Genomic DNA, 16,466 nt, shown 5'->3' on the forward strand with positions numbered 1-16,466 from the left:
CGCATTTACTAATTAACAGAGGTTTGGATTGCCCGTCATACGAACAATTCGAATTACGAGTCGTGATGTTTTTACCTAAGGCTTTTGCACGCGTTGCACGCATTCACTAGTTAACATAGATTTGGATTGCCCGTCATACGAGCAATGCGAGTTACGAGCGTAGCCGCTGAACGGATTAAGTTCGTAACACGGGGGCCCACTGTATTCACACCCACATTTACAGCTTTCAATTAATCTACCATGGTCCAGATGGTCCAGCCCAGACAACTCCAATGTTATTGTTTAAAATCAGACGGTTTTCCGACTGGGACACAAGAGTGATTGTGCAGCTGTGTGAGCAACATAAAGAAAAGATACTCTGCAGGGTTTGATGTGTTATCTGAGGGGAGGCTCACTGTCTTGCAAATTGAAAGGCACTGCTGCTGTCTACTTTTTTATGAGCACCCAGTTATGGCAATATATTGCCATTGTTTTGGTCCGTACAAAGAGACAAGCTTTGAAGCCTGATCCTCTGCCATTGCCTTTGATGTGATTTCTCAGTAAAAGAGGCTACGATTCAAACCGACGATGCAGAACAAACTTTCATTACTCTTCAATGTTGTTTTCAAAATATGTATTTTGTTAATCAATGTTTTTTTTTTATATTAATTATTCTCCATATTCTGTTCTTTTCGTGTCATATTATATCCATTTGTTTAAGCTCATAGTGTTGTAGTTTTAAGTTGGAGTTTTTCGCCAATCAGTATTCAGCTAACTTGTGTCGCCAGGCTCTATGTCATCTGCCTGCTCCCGGAAGTGCTGGTACATTCACTTCAACAGTTGCGGGCTTCTGCGCCAGCGCAGATGGATATGTGATATAACTTAATAGACAACTGTAATAGCTTATCAAGTCATAAGATCGCCATCTAGAGGCTTCATGTTGAACGTGATGTGAGTGGATGCTCACTACAGGAAGGCGGTGCAATGCTCAACAAGCAAGCTACGCGGTGTTGCCTTTGGTTGATTGCATAGAGGCTTAGAATAGCTATTAGCTAACCTGTCTCGACTTGGCCATTTTTCTGACTGGGCTACCAATGGCGTGAGCTAACCCTGGCAATAGTTCTGCTGGGAATGCCTTTTGTTGCAAAGGATCGTTTTAGCGTTTGGAGCTACACTGGATTTGCAAACTTCAATTTTTTAACCAAGGCAGCAACAAGGCACCAAAGCACGGCTGGAAACATGTGCTACGGTGCTTTGAAGAAATTTTTGGGACACCCGAGTGGCTATACAGTGTTACACATCTCAGTTCAAAGGTAAAGAGAGCTCCTCAATGAGTTATGGTGCTTTTCAAAAACCTTTGGGAACACCTGATTGGATACACTGTACATCTCAGTGCGAAGAGAAAGAGAGCATGAAGAGGTCAAGAAAAATCGGGAGGTATTGAAAAGACTGATCGGCAAACTTTGCGACAAAAGCAACTGTTGTGACTCTAGGGCAGAGGTGTCGAACTCCAGTCCTCGAGGGCCGGTATCCTACATGTTTTCAAACCTTTTCCCTCAAAAACACCTGATTCAAATGATTGGGATCATTTTGAAGCACCTGCGGAGCTTGCTAATGAGCTAATTATTTGAATCAGGTGTGTTAGGGAAAGAAAATCAGAAAACATGCAGGATGCCGGCCCTCGAGGACTGGAGTTCGACACCTATGCTCAGTTGGCTGTATTTGTGTTGTTTTGTCTTTATCTGTAGGCGTTTTTAGGTAATTGCACTTATTTTGTGTTGCCGTCACATGACGGAGATGCTGGTCTGCTATTAGTCAGCCTCACTCCTTTCAAAATGGCGGAATGGTAAAGCTTTGTTCTAATGTGAGTGGCTCCAAAACCATATTTATAGTGCATTTTACTGCTTAATTCAAACTTGAAAGGGTAAGTCATGGGTCCCAAGATTGCTAGTGATGTTAAAGAGAGCAGTAAGAAGAGGACTTATATGGAAACAATGCTGGAGATAATCAAGAAATACGAAGCTAGCCTAGCCTAGGGAATATGGGCATAACAAGCGCCACTCAAAGGTAACTAAATTCTTTCTATATTTTTGATTAATGTTTTCTGATTGATTACATATATCTTATGTATACGTAGCACTTCCTATACTATTTTGGGACCAATTTTTGATATGTATGTACAATTTTGATGGTTTTACCTGGGGTTCTAAATGCATTAGCTATTTAACATAGGTTTGGATTGCCTGTCGTATGGTGAATTTGCCTAACGAGCCCAACTGCGGAACGGATTCATCTCGTTATACGGGGTCCCTCTGTATATGGTTTGGGACTAAAATGTACGGTGGCCAATTGGGGCAAACGTGCTGCAAATGGCACCACACACACACACACACACACACACACACACACACACCAGTAAAAACGTGCGACAAATGGCACACTTCCCAAAACAGAAACACATTTACCAAAACGGAAATGCACTGCAAACCGAAAATACGTTTACCAAAATGGAAACACACACTGGGTGAAAACGCGCAGAAAATGCCACAACAAACACACACCGGGTGAAAAACAACTGCAGGTTATGATTCACAAAATGGAAATGAGCCAGGTCACCACGACAGCCTGGTGGGACCAGATCCTCAGTGCAAGTGTTTTCATTGGCCAGAAGAAAGAAAAGGTATGCTTTGCTTTGAATTTGTTTAAACACTTTGCTTTCATTGTTCACAGTATTACATAACAGCTAACAGCAGGTCACTAATATATTAATGATATATATTTGGTATCTGAAAAAAATGTAACAAAAAAAAATGTAACTTGTTTGGAGACAATACTACAATCATGCACTCAGGTAAAAATGTTGAAAAACTTATGACAGAATCCACAAAATTGGTTTTCTGAAAAAAATTGTCACTAAATATATTAAAAACCAAGATTATGTTCTTTGGTGAGGAAAGGAAAATATGAATATATAATCACATACTATGATCGAGGTCGTTGAAATTGAAAGAGTCTTTGACTTTGACTTTGACTTTGATGTACACACATTTTTGATGGTAAAATGTCTTGGGGACCGGACATTATTAAAGTGAAAACCAAAATGGCTATGATTGTGGCTTTGATGTAGAAATCCAAATATTATCGTAATAAGAAGGCACTAATAATCTATTGCTCACTGATGTCACCACATTTAACTGTGTAAAGATGGGGGGGAAAATACATATAAGAGTAATACTGAATAATTACACAGTAGATAATACAAAAGAAAGCAATATGAATTAGTGGTTCGGTAGGATAGTGGGACCATACCATAGTGAAACGGGATGATGTCATGGCTTTGTAAATGTACAACTTTCCAATTGCCTCCTTGTACTTGTGTTTTGTGAAAGTTGTGTCTATTCCTGGGACGTTCATAACTCTCCTACCATCAGGACGACAACACAAGAGTACAATCTTCCAAATCATCTTTTTAATCTTTATGCTTTGTGACTTTTTTTACAGCAGCTGTCAAAATCTGTTGCGGTGACCAGTGAGGCTGAATCGCAGGTGGAAGTGACTTCCCTCTCACTGCTTTAAGGTGACCCCACACATCTTCAAATTGCCAGCATTCATCTGAAGAAATATAAGACATTTACTGAAACACCATTAACAATATCAGAAAGAGTTACTATGTGTGGGCATAGTACCTTAATTTTTCATGTCCTTTTCTTTTTATGATGTACCTTAGAAAAGAAAGTACTTCTCTCTTTTATGACCCTGAATTTCAAGAATAAAGCTACACTCAAGCTTCCTAAAAGCAAACAAACACATGACAAAGAAGTTATAAAAGGTTATACATGCAACAGTTGGGCATTCTTTACTCTTAATTGTTATAATCTTTCTCACAGAAAAATAATATATAGTGTTAAGGGCGGCTCGGTGGCGCAGTGAATAGCACGTCCGCCTCACAGTTCAAAGGTCCCGGTTCAAATCCACCTGGCTCCGGCCTTCCTGTGTGGAGTTTGCATGTTATCCCTGAGCCCGTGTGGGTTCTCTCCGGGCACTCCGGCTTCCTCCCACTCCCCAAAAACATGCATGGCAGGTGAATTGGACATACTACATTGTCCTTAGGTGTGATTGGGTGCGTGATTGGTCGTTCGTCTCTGTGTGCCCTGCAATTGGCTGGCAACCAGCTCAGGGTGTCCCCTGCCTACTGCCCGTAGCCAGCTGAGATAGGTACCAGGAAGCCTGCGACCCCTGTGGGGATACGCGGCTATAGAAAATTCATGGATGGAAAATAGTGTTAATAACATATCTATTTTTTTTAACCTGGACTAAAGCCTACTTGTGCATCAGAAAACTCAGTTGTGACTGGGCTATATCTAGTTGGAAGTTCTTGGCCTCGCACACCAGCTCAGGCTCCCTTCCCGCCAGATAGGTGACATGTCCCAAGATCTAGCTTCTGTAGCCGGGGATCAGAACCTCGCCCTTGGCCGCCGCCCAGATCACTTTGCACCCGACCCCTATGGCCCCTCCCACAGGTGGTGAGCCCATGTGAGGGGGGACCCACGTCATCTCTTCGGGCTCTTCGGCCGAGTGCAGGCCCGGCCACATGGCGCTCACCAATGAGCCCCACCTCCAGGCCTGGCTCTAGAGGGGGGGAAATGAAAATCCATTTATTTTATACTTAATACGCTGACTATCCCTCCATCCATTTTCTAGAGCCGCTTATCCCCACAGGGGTCACACGCTTGCTGGCGCCTCTCTCAGCTGGCTTCGGGCTGTAGGCGGGGGACACCCTGAACTGGTTGCCAGTCAATCGCAGGGCACACAGAGACGAACAACCAATCACACACCCAGTCACACCTACGGACAATTTAGTATGTCTAATTCACCTGTCATGCATGTTTTTGGGGAGTGGGAGGAAACCGGAGTGCCCAGAGAGAGCCCACACTGACATCATCAGGTAATGCTGTTCACCTGAATTCTTAAGAGTTCTGAGCTGCCTAGCATGAGCACATTGTCTTGCTCTTTCCATGGCCGCAGCGAGCCCTTGGATATACTCAGAGGCTCCCTCCTTCCTTGCTTATTAATAACATATTGTGAGTCCCAATGTGATATAGATAACTTTGGGAGCGACATCAGATTTGCACACGGCAACTCACTGTGTGTATGTCTGAAGTTGCTCACCCTTGTGCGAATGCCCAGACACATTGAAAATTAGAGGGAACATTGCACCCAATGACAATTTTGTGTCACAAGCTATCAGTTCAGCCACTCATTGCCCAACTCATCACACATGCTCAACCCTCCTGCCAATCAGCCTTGAACATCAACAGCTGCAACCACTCAACCACCCAGTATAAAACCCAGCCTTTTCCCTTCACAATACACCAGATTGTCTCCATGAGTCCAGCTGAGCTTTCCAGCAATTCTTTCTGCCTAATTATCCGTGTACTTGACCCTGTCCGTTCCTGACTGCCCGATAGCCCACCATTTAGATCTGACCTTTCGTGCTTCGAGCCTGCCTGAATTTGACCATCCATTAGCCTGCCAAAATAATCCCCCTGCTTGAGCCCCCACCCATCTGCTCCCTTTGCCTGCCACGTCTCCTCTTCCCTGACCCAGAGGGCTCCGCCACAGTGGCCTGTCCTCATCTGTCTCTGCAAGTATCCTTCAGCAAATAAACATTCTGTCTCTAATTTCACCTACCTGTGTGTGTTCTTGGGTCCGCCATCTTCGAACCGTGATAGTACAATCTGGCCATACGTAATGGACCCAGCACATCGAGCCGCCTTCCCGCCAGCATCAAGTGACGCCCCCGAGCCCCAGGTTGGAACCTCAGTAGGCTATGAAGGTGATCCTGAAACGTGCAAAGCCTTCTTGACAAACTGCTTTTTGCTGTTTGCTCTCCAACCAAGGATGTAGCGTTCGTTATAAATCACCTCATAGGGCATGCACGTTTGTGGGGCACGGTGGAGTGGAGGCGACATGCCCCCGCTTTTGCTTCCTTTCCAAGTCCTCGCAGCGGAGATCCAGAAGGTCTTTCGACTCAATTATGCCGCCGCCGAATTGGGTCGAGGTCTCCTTGAGCTACGACAAGTAGAAAGATCGGTGACCAATTATGCCATAGATTTCCACACCAAAGCCAGCCAGAATTGTTGAAACAATCCAGCGCTCGTGGACGCGTTCTTGCACGGACTTTCCAGTCGACTTAGAGATGAGTTAGTGTCCCACAAGCTTCCCGTAACTCTAGACACGATAATTAACTGGCCACCTGTATTGACATTCGTCCGCGGCACTGACGCCGCAGGCGAGGGAAATGGGCACAGGAGCAAGGAGTGCCCTCTCTGGCGTGGCGGTCGGATAGGCTGCTATGACGTTGGCGCCATTTGCGGTGGAAAGCGCGGCCATGCAGATGACGATGCTGCGCTGGAGACCTGCCCCTGTATTGCGAAGGGAAGGGCCATTACGTGACCACTTGCCCAGTAAAAGCCAGGGTCCAGCCGTAGGCTCCAGGTCATGTTGGTCTTGCCCGATTGCACACATCTTCTGGGGGCCCTGGTGGATTCCGGGGCAGATGCAAACAAAGTCAGCAAAAATATTGACGAGTCAGCTTGGTCTAAAAAACACATCTTCTGCCAAAACACACTCCACACAATGCCTTGGATGTGGATGTGTGCCCTTTTGGGCTAATCACACACCAGACGTATCTGCTCTCCATGCATGTGGCAGGTAATCACCAGGAGCAAATCCAGTTCCATATCCTTGACCTACCAAACGTCCCTCTGATTCTGGGCCGCCCCTGCCTCTGTCGTCACAACCCCCACGTAGACTGGGATAAGGCTGTTTTTCTCAGCTGGGGTCCTTCATGTCATCTTCCCTGCCTTTATCGAGCCTCCGCCTCTGTACCCTGCGTCACTCCACCTGCCTGAGTGGACATTGTTGGTGTCCCCTCCGAATATCATGACCTCAGTCAAGTCTTCAGCAAGGCGCGGGCAATGTCCTTGCCTCCTCACCAGCCATATGATTGTGCAATTGACCTGCTACCTGGATCGATGCCCCCTTGGGTTCACCTTTACTCTTTGTCTGGACTGGAGCAGCAAGCGATGGAGGAGTACATAAAAGACTCCTTTGAAGCAGGCATCATTCGCCCTTCGTCCTCTCTTGCGGGCGCAGGATTCCTTTTGTGACCAAGAAGGATTGCATGCTACATCCTTGCATTGACTATCAGGGTTTGAATATTCTTACCATTTAAACCGGTACCCACTCATGACCTCAGGCTTCGAGCTTCTCCAAGGGGCTTCACACTTCACCAAGTTGGACCTCCGCAACGCCTACATTTGATTCGCATCAGAGAAGGGGGTGAGTAAAAGATGGCATTTAACACCCCCCTGGGGCATTACAAATATCTGGTAATGCCTTTTAGACTTACAGATGCAGTGTTCAACAAATATATTTGTATATCTGGATGACATCTTGATGTTCTCCCGGACATGAGAGGAGCACGTGCAGCATGTCCATTCCATCTTACAATGCCTGCTGGAAAACTCCCTGTACGTTAAAGCTGAAAAATGTGAGTTCCTTTCCGCCTCTGTTTCCTTACAGGGGTACATTATATCCCAGAACCACATTAGCATGGGCCCAGCTAAGGTCACAGCAGTCACCTCCTGGTCAGTACCAGACACCAGAGAACAGCTAAAACGTTTTCCTCGGCTTTGTAAATTTCGACAGGCGGTTAATCGGAAACTATAGCACTATTGCCCTGCCTCTCACAACCAGCTCCAAAACAAAGTTCCAAGGAACGCCTGCGGCCGGAGAGGCCTTCCAGGCCCTGAAGAGATATTTCACGTCGGCCCCTTTTCTCTTGATGCCTGACCCAGAACTCGTGAACTGTTTTCGGTGAAAGTGGCCTTAGTAGAATGGCGGCATAGGTTGGAAGGTGCCAAAGCCCCTTTCCAGGTGCGGACAAACCACAAACATTTGGAGTATATCTGGCAGGCCAAAAGATTTCACTCCGTCACGCTTGCTGGTCCCTCTTCTTCAGTAGGTCCAGATCCCAGCTTTGATGGGAACCAGATCCCAAAACATCAAACCAGACGCCCTTTCCAGGCAGTTTGTTCGGGAGGACCACCAGGGCAAGGAGCCAGATACAATCCTCCTTCCGTCTTGTGTGGTTGGGCTATTTATCCGGGAGATAAAGGAGAGGATCAAGTCCGTGGTTAGGAACCAGCCCACACCCAGCGCCTGTCCATCTAGATGCCTGCCAGTTCCCGATTCTCTTCGGTCTGAAGTGTAGCAATGGCCCCTTTCCTCCAAACTGACCTGCCACCCTGGGGTTCAGCGGAAACCAGGGTGGGCGGGTGGGGTGGTTCTAAGTCAATGCTTTTGGTGGCCCACTATGGATCATGATGTAAGGGAGTTTTTCAAGGCCTGTTCTGTTTGCAGCCGACATTAAGTCCAGTCACCAGCCTCTGCCTGGCCTACTCCATCCTCTGCCCATCCCACACCGGCCTTGGTCCCATATTTCACTGGATTTCAACACCGGCCTCCACCCTTCCGGCGGCAATACAGTTATCCCTTCAGTAGTGGACCGATTCAGCAAAATGGCGCACTTTGTACCTCTGCCCAAGCTCCCGTCAGCAAAAGAGATGGCCCAACTTCTCCATCATGTCTTCCGTCTGCATGGCCTTCCTCTCGACATGATTTACAACAGAGGTCTACAGTTCACGTCCTCCTTCTGGAGAGAGTTTTGGGGCTACCGTCAGTCTACAGTGATCCCTCACTTTTCATGGTTAAATGGGACCGGGACTATCCTACGCTAAGTAAAAAACATGATATAGCCCCCCCCCAAACTCAATCATTCAAACAATCAAATTTTATTTGTACAGCACTGAATCACCGAAGTCTCAAAGGACTTCACAGAGGAAAATAGGTCATGTCGAGACTTTTTTCGAAAAAAGAAGTCATACAGAGACATCTTTATGGTGTAAGGTACACACATACCCTCTTTCAAAGCTCCCAGAAGGGGAAGGAAAAACTCAAAAACCCAAATTTGGGGAAAATCAGTGTAAGATAAGTTAATTATAAACTGGCTGTTGCACTGATGAAGCGGCATTGTTTCATGTGCTCCAGCTGCTCCACGGCTCCCTATTGTCTATGCATTGACATTGGGATGTTTGAGTTGTCAACAATGTTCAAAGGGCGAGTGGAGCCTGCCATTTGCACAATAGCCATGTGATGCCACAGATTGAATCATGAGACCCACCACGACTCAGCAACAACTTTTCAATAAAAGACTGCAGCCCGAGAGCTCGGAGAAAGACTTTGCAACGAGGCTGACACATGGTCAAGCTCTCCTTCCAGCTCTTCCCACTGCAGTGGTAAAACTAAATCTCTGACTCCTGAGTTATTATTTACACCTCTAATTGGGTCATTTGTTGGGGTATCGAGCCCACTTTAAACCCAACAATCAGAAACCTTCAGAGGGGACCACAGGTGGGAGGAGCCCCCTTTCAGGCCCACAGGTTGAAGTGGATGCTGCATGTACCACATACAGACAAAATAGATACACATGACATACAGGTAAACAATATAGATAACAGAAAACATTGTGCAATATAGTGCAATGATGACTTGACAGCAGGCAAAGCCATTGGGCAGGAACTTTCCCACAGTCCAACCAAGTGGACCACAGACAATTTATCTCTTAACCCGTGATGGTTGATCCGCGCAGGGCAAAATGGGGGCAGTCAAGTCAGCCTTCACCATCTAGCTAGCCCCCTCTCTGAGCCGGGGGAAGGGGGCAGGAAAAAAAAAGATGAAAGCTACAGACAGGCCCATTAACTAAATGCTTTTGAGTATAAATGTGTTTTTAGTCGGGATTTTAAGATTTCTACTGAGGTGGCTGCACAAACTTCCATAGGTAGGGACTTCCATAGTACTAACACGTGAATGGAAAATGACCTTGATCCCGCGGAATTCTTTTTAGCCCGTGGGGTCGTTAGTAAACCGGCATTTTTTGACCGAAGTTTTCGGGATGGAACATATGGTGATTCTAAGTCACCGAGATAGGAAGGAGCTAAACCGTGTAAAATTTTATAAGTAATTCACAACACCTTAAAATCACATCTCATGTGTAGTGGAAGCCAATGCAGGTCAGCTAGAATTGAAGTAATATGATCAAACTTTCTCGTCCTTGTCAATAGTCGAGCAGCTGCATTTTTGTACAGACTGCAGGCTTTTGACGCAGGACATGGGAAGCCCAGAAAGCAGAATGTTACAGTAGTCTAGATGTGACGTAACAAATGCATGAATTAATGTTTCAGCATGGCTAGGGGAAAGAATAGGGTGAATTTTAGCTATATTGCGAAGGTAACAAAACGCCATTCTTGTCGTGTTATTAACGTGTCAGAAAAAAGAGAGAGTTGAGTCAAATATCACGCCGAGGTTTTTTGCAAAACTACTTTGGGAAATAGTACAGTTATCCAGGTTCAACATGGTATTCTTAATCAAGTGCTGATGATGAGCAGGGCCAAAAAAAAATAACATCTTTATTTTACTAGGGTTAAGAAGCAGTAAATTGGAAGACATAAATTGTTTAATCTCGGCTAGGCAGGCCTCCAGTTTACTGCATTTGCACGGATCTGTTATTTCTAAACTAATAGCTAACTAACTAATAGCATGTTTACGTATAATATCACCAAGAGGAATTATGTAGATGTTGAACAGTAAGGGACCAAGTACTGACCCCTGCGGAACACCACATGAGACAGAGAAAGATTCAGAGAGCGCATTGCCATAAGAGCCACTAATGCGTCCTTCCCAGGATGTAAGATCTGAACCAAGAAAGTGCTGATCCCGAGATCCCAACACATGATTTAAGACGTTCTATAAGAATATGATGATCAATAGTGTCAAATGCGGCACTAAGGTCAAGCAATAATAATATTGATGAGATGTTGGAATCCATGGCTAAGAGAAGATCATTCGTCACTTTTAGAAGGGCTGTCTCAGTTGAATGGTTGGCCCTAAAACCTGACTGAAGGAGTTCAAATCTATTGTTTTCAGCCATTGAATCGCTAAACTGTTGTACTACAACTTTCTCGAGAATTTTCGCAATAAATGGAAGATGTCACACTGGTCTATAATTACAGAGATTTTCAGGATCTAGGTGAGATTTCTTAAGTAACGTTTGAATGATGGACATCTTAAAAGCTTCAGGTACAATGCCAGAGTAGAGTGACAGATTGATAATATTCAAGACAGATGACCCTAAGACCGGGAATAAATCTTTAACAAGTTTGCCTGGAAGTGGGTCGAGCATGCAGGACGCCGGCTTTGCTGTATTAACCAGTTGTGTAAGACACTCCAGGCATACTAAATCAAACTGGGACAGGGTAACCAGTCTTTAATGAACCTGATTGTCCGACATAGCATCAGCAATCACAGCCGAGGGGGTAAGTGGCGCTGCCTTTTTTATTTCCATTAGCTGTGTAGCAGACCCCCCGATCAAGGTTGACGCTTTACTGGTGCCTGGATCTTTTATTTATGAGCGAAATCGTCATTTTTCACCTTCATCACCATCACCTTCATCACCATCAACTTCACCATCACCATCACCATAAGAGCTTTTGCCTCTTCGGAGGGACTTGAAGGCTATTGTTCAAACAAAACTACCGTCAAAACTCAAAAGCTCCGTGCCAACAATCAAGCCACCTTTTATATACAAAAAAACGGAAGTGCGAAGGAAAAATAAAAGTGTCCGATACAAACTGGAAGATGCCTTTCTAGGAAACCATGGCCGTAATGGTTCTTTACACTCCCACCAAATTATTAGTGTTGTTACATTCAAATAACTACAACAAATAATTTCCTACTACAAATACAAATAATCAGTTCTAGTTATTAACTTTCATTCTAATATCAGAATTAACTTTTGCACAGGACGCTCTACAACAATAGGCTTCGCTGTACGTTGTCCTTTGTTGTTCAGTTTCTTATCGCCATACGTTATTTTGACTCTTCTTACAAGTCCGTCCTTCCCAGGGAAAGTCTCAAGTACTCTGGCAAGTCTCCACTCCCCTCTGGGTAACTGTTCATCAACATCCAACACAACATCACCTACTTTTATATTAGTCTTTGGGGAGTGCCATCGTTGCCTGGCAATTATGTTGTGTAGATATTCCCGTCTCCACCTGCACCAGATTTGTTCAGCCAAAAATTGCACACAACGCCATCGTTTCGTTCCATGTAGGTCCTCCTTGGGAAAAGCTCCAGGAGGGGGCAGTGCAGCGTTGGATTTTAGATGCAGAAGGTGGTTAGGCGTGAGCGGTTCCAAACTGTCAGGGTTGTGGAGGTTATCCACGGTCAGCGGGCGACTGTTGACGACTGCCATGGCTTCGTAGAAGAAGGTCCTTAATGAAGCATCGTTGAGTCTACCACAAGCAAGTGACAGAGTGGTATTCAGTACATTTCTGACTGTCTTTATTTGGCGCTCCCAAAGTCCACCTGCATGACTGGAGTGGGGTGCATTCATTTTGAAGTCACACTGCCTTTGGGCTAAATATGCAGCCAAACTTTGAGTGTCCAGATCTTTTAATGCTGCCCTTAGCTCATTTTGTGCACCAACAAAATTGGTACTCTGGTCACAATGAATGTGGCGGACTGCGCCTCTGATTGCAATAAAGCACCTTAGCGCATTTAGGAATGCGTCAGTGGATAAGTCCTCCAACATCTCAATGTGAATGGCACGAGAGCAGAAGCAAGTAAATAAAAGTCCATACCGTTTTTGTTGTCTTCTACCCACTATAGTGACAAATGGGCCAAAACAGTCCATTCCGCAATGTGTAAAGGGCATAGAGGGCTCCAAGCGTTCCGCAGGTAGGTCTGCCATTTTCTGACCTTCTGGTGTCCTGCCAAGTCTATGACAAATCACACATTGGCGAATGAAAGAAGCAACAGTTCTCTTCATTCCAGGGATCCAGTAGCCACTAGATCGGATTCGATTTATGGTGAATCCCTTTCTTTGGTGTTGCACTTCATCATGACAGTATGCTATAAGGAGCTTGGTCACAGGGTGTTCTTTTGGAATTACAATGGGGTGTTTAAAGGAATCGTCGATAGATGAAAGTCTTCCTCCCACCTTGAGGAGACCCTCTCTGTCCACAAAGGTATCGAGGTGGTACAATTTGTTATGGCGTAGAAGCCGTTTGCCAGCATTTAACAGTTTAATTTCCTTTTCATAAGTTTGTCTTTGCACGCTCTGAATGATGAAACACTCTGCATCTTTTTGTTCACTCATTGTAGCAGGTGTTTTAGATTTTACTCCCTTAGCTCTTCTTTTGAGAAGTGCTACAGCATTGATTGCCCTAAACCAGGACGAGATTGCCCTAGACCAGGACGAGAATTTAACCAAACGTTCTGTATGTACTTCTTCAACCTCGCCCCTGTCTGCAATGTCTTTCATGTATGCTATGTTGTCCCTTTGGTATTTCTCATCTTTACGGAACCTTCGTTTCAAGTGTTCAAGTCTGATTTCAGCAAGCTTTCTGTTATCGGGTAAATGTGGCTTTTGTTTAAATGGGAGAGGCATCTCACAATGTCCTTGCTCGTTTTGCCTTATCCCTTCCTTGAGTTTATCCAAAAACACTAGGTCCTCTTGTGATACCGTTTTATCGCTTGCTTTACCATCCTTGAAATCTGACTCTAGCTCTAGCACATTAATAACTTCTGTTGAGGTTATGTAGGGTAATTCTTTTATAGTAATTTTGTAGCACAAACTAGATTCTACTTCCGTGAGTGCACATGTGGAGCCACCAACAATACTCCATCCGAGATCTGTGCACACGCCATAGGGCTCGTTGTCATCTCCTAGAGAACCTCTCGAGGTGCTAGAGCTCTAGGGCAATTAAATCCAATTAGAAGTCCAACATCACAATTTAGAAGGGGTATCATTTTGTCTGCTATGTCTTTGAGGTGTGGCCATTGCTTTGCTGTGACACTTGTCGGTACGTTGTCATAATTAATTGGGATATAGTCCTTCGTATATGAAGGAGGTAGATCAATGTAGGTGTTTGACATATAATTTCTCACACGTAAGCGAGATACTCTGTAACTTTTAATGATGGAATGAACGCCCATCATGGTTGTTAACTTTAATTTAACTGGTTGCACATCCGCTTGTAAGTGGCTAGTTACCTCTTCACTGACAAATGTGCTGTTACTTTGTGTATCCAATACTGCGTACACTAACTGTTCTTTTGAGGGCTTTTGTACCGTAGACACCCATACAGGAACTATCATGGATGTGCTTTTTGGTTGACCCGCCTTAAGTATACTGAGAGTTGTTGCCGCTGTTGTGTCTGAAATGCTTGCAGCAGTAGTATCAGGACTTGAACTGCTTTGAGTTATGTTACTAGGGATAGGAGATCTTTCTCTAAACCTGTAATTGTTATCATGCAAACAAGTAGGATGCCTTCTTTTGCAATTGTCACAAAAGTGACGATGGTGACAATCCTTTGCATTGTGGCCCACCTTTAAGCATCCATAGCAAAGTTTGTTTTGCCTAATGTATGTGCGCTTCTCTTCCAGGGTTTTAGTTGTAAAGATTGGGCAATTTGACAATTGGTGGCCTTCCTCTTTGCAAACCATGCAAGGTGCCTTTACAAATTTTCCTTTTGTCAGTACTTCATCATTTTGTAATGTGGTTTGCAATGCAAATGCTTGAGTGGGTCTATTTGTTCTAAGGTTCTTTGGGTTCTCTTTCTCATAGGGTGAACTGTATTGACAAAGGGCATTTAAAGATGTTACAGGATTACATGCGATTTCTGCTTCTATAGTCACAAACTGTGCAAAATCAGCGAAAGAAAGAAAGTCTTTGCCTTCCATGAGCATAATTGTGACTTGACGATTCCAGCGAGATGACAACCACTCTGGAACTTTATGCAACAACTTTTTGATTTTCTTCACAGTCACTTCATATTTCAAGGCCTTTTACATGTGGAGTGGCTTGGAGACATGCATTTAAAAAAATCAGAAAATTTCCTTAATCCTTCTGCATCTTTTGAGTTTATTTTAGGCCATTTTGCTAATTTATCTCTAAAGGCTCTTTGAATAATAAAAGGTTGTCCGTAACGTTGGTCAAGCTTTTGCCACGCATCTCTGTATGCATCTTCATTGCTGCGATAGAATGTGCCCTCAAGACAGGTTTCTGCTGAGCCTGTGACATACCTTTTTAGTAGATTAAGTTTCTCAGCTGGAGAAATACTTTTACAGTCGACAAGTGACATGAATGAGGTTTTCCATTCAACGTAAGTGATTGGTCCGCTGAAGACTGTGGGCATTGGCACTGGAATTCTGTTTATAGCTATGCTGTCTTGGATCGCTTTGGCCAACTGGGAGATGTCAGTAGGAATTGCAGGGATGGCAACTGTTGGCTCTGGATTAGACTTGAGATATGCAGCTTTTGACATTTTGGTTTGCGACATGAATGAGTGGGGTATGCCACAAGATGGTGTGGTGGTTTGAGAATTGTTTTACGGTCAACAGTGGACGCTATATTGATCTGCGTTTGCGGGTCAGCTGGAGCCATGTTTAGTTCTTTGTCATAAACTTCCAATTTAGCACGAGCAGCTTGTATTTCTCTTTCTGACTTTAAACGCTCAAGTTGCAAATTTTGTGCTTCCATATCCCTTTTATATTGTTCCTCGATATTTCTTAATTTCTCCCTTTGTTTAATTTCATCCTGCTTAATTTTATATTCTGCTTCCTTTGCTGCCAATTCTGCCGCTACCTCTATCCTTTTGGCTGTCATACTGGAGAAGTCTGATCGACTACTACTGATGTTTGATAACGAGGCAGTACCGTAGATGGAATGGGCGTATTCATTGGACAGGAGTTGATGAAGTCGCTGGTTTTCTCTATTTGCATCAAACTCGTCTATTTCTGTTATACGTTCATTTATTATTCACATAATGTCTTTTGATACTGCTTCACATGCGTCCATTTTGCATCTTGCCTCAGGACATGAAGTACTCTCTCTTATTTCACTATAGATTGTCATCATTTCGTGCATTCCCTTTTCGATGTCATCCGCCATTGAACACAGCCTTTGCTCTGATAAGTCAGTCTTTAACTGTTGTCTAGAGGTTCTGATAAGCTCTTTCCATCGCTCGTAAATACCGAGCAACCGTTCATTTCGTTTAATCATCTCGTCCCGTTGATAGGCTAGCATTTTTTCCGTAAACACACGAGGCCGTTCCGATCGCCTAGGTAATGTTGAACCTGATGTATCCTGCAGTTTGTTCAGCTCACTTAAGTTGCATTCATCTGTTGTGTTGACAGCAGTTCCTTTATCAAGCGACGCGCTTGTGCCATCCATTTGTGTTTGTGGCTCTAGAGTTTGCTCTTCGATGCCGTCCATTTTCCGTGTAGTTTAGTTGTTCGCTCACCCTTTAGCCATTGTAGCTCCACCGCATTATCCGCCGTTAGCCGTTTCAGCTCCACCT

The 16,466-nt window shown here is 44.5% G+C and overlaps 1 long non-coding RNA gene across 4 annotated transcripts in view; it reads left to right on the top strand.

The window, feature by feature from the left end:
• Window positions 1-977: 977 nt before the first annotated feature.
• The window catches only part of LOC148409185 (uncharacterized), a 125,984-nt gene continuing 110,495 nt past the window's right edge, over window positions 978-16,466 (top strand). For 2 of the 4 annotated variants that reach the window (XR_015868369.1, XR_015868371.1), the window contains exons 1-2: window positions 1,712-2,046; window positions 3,481-3,556. This is a non-coding gene — a long non-coding RNA (uncharacterized LOC148409185). Of the gene's footprint in view, window positions 1,417-1,711; window positions 2,047-3,480; window positions 3,557-16,466 lie in introns of those variants that run through there. The other 2 variants (XR_015868368.1, XR_015868370.1) reach the window with 2 other exon arrangements.

Source organism: Hippichthys cyanospilos, chromosome 17, assembly GCF_059441005.1.
Source record: "Hippichthys cyanospilos isolate Australia breed blue-spotted pipefish chromosome 17, RoL_Hcya_1.0, whole genome shotgun sequence".
NCBI lineage: Eukaryota > Metazoa > Chordata > Actinopteri > Syngnathiformes > Syngnathidae > Hippichthys > Hippichthys cyanospilos.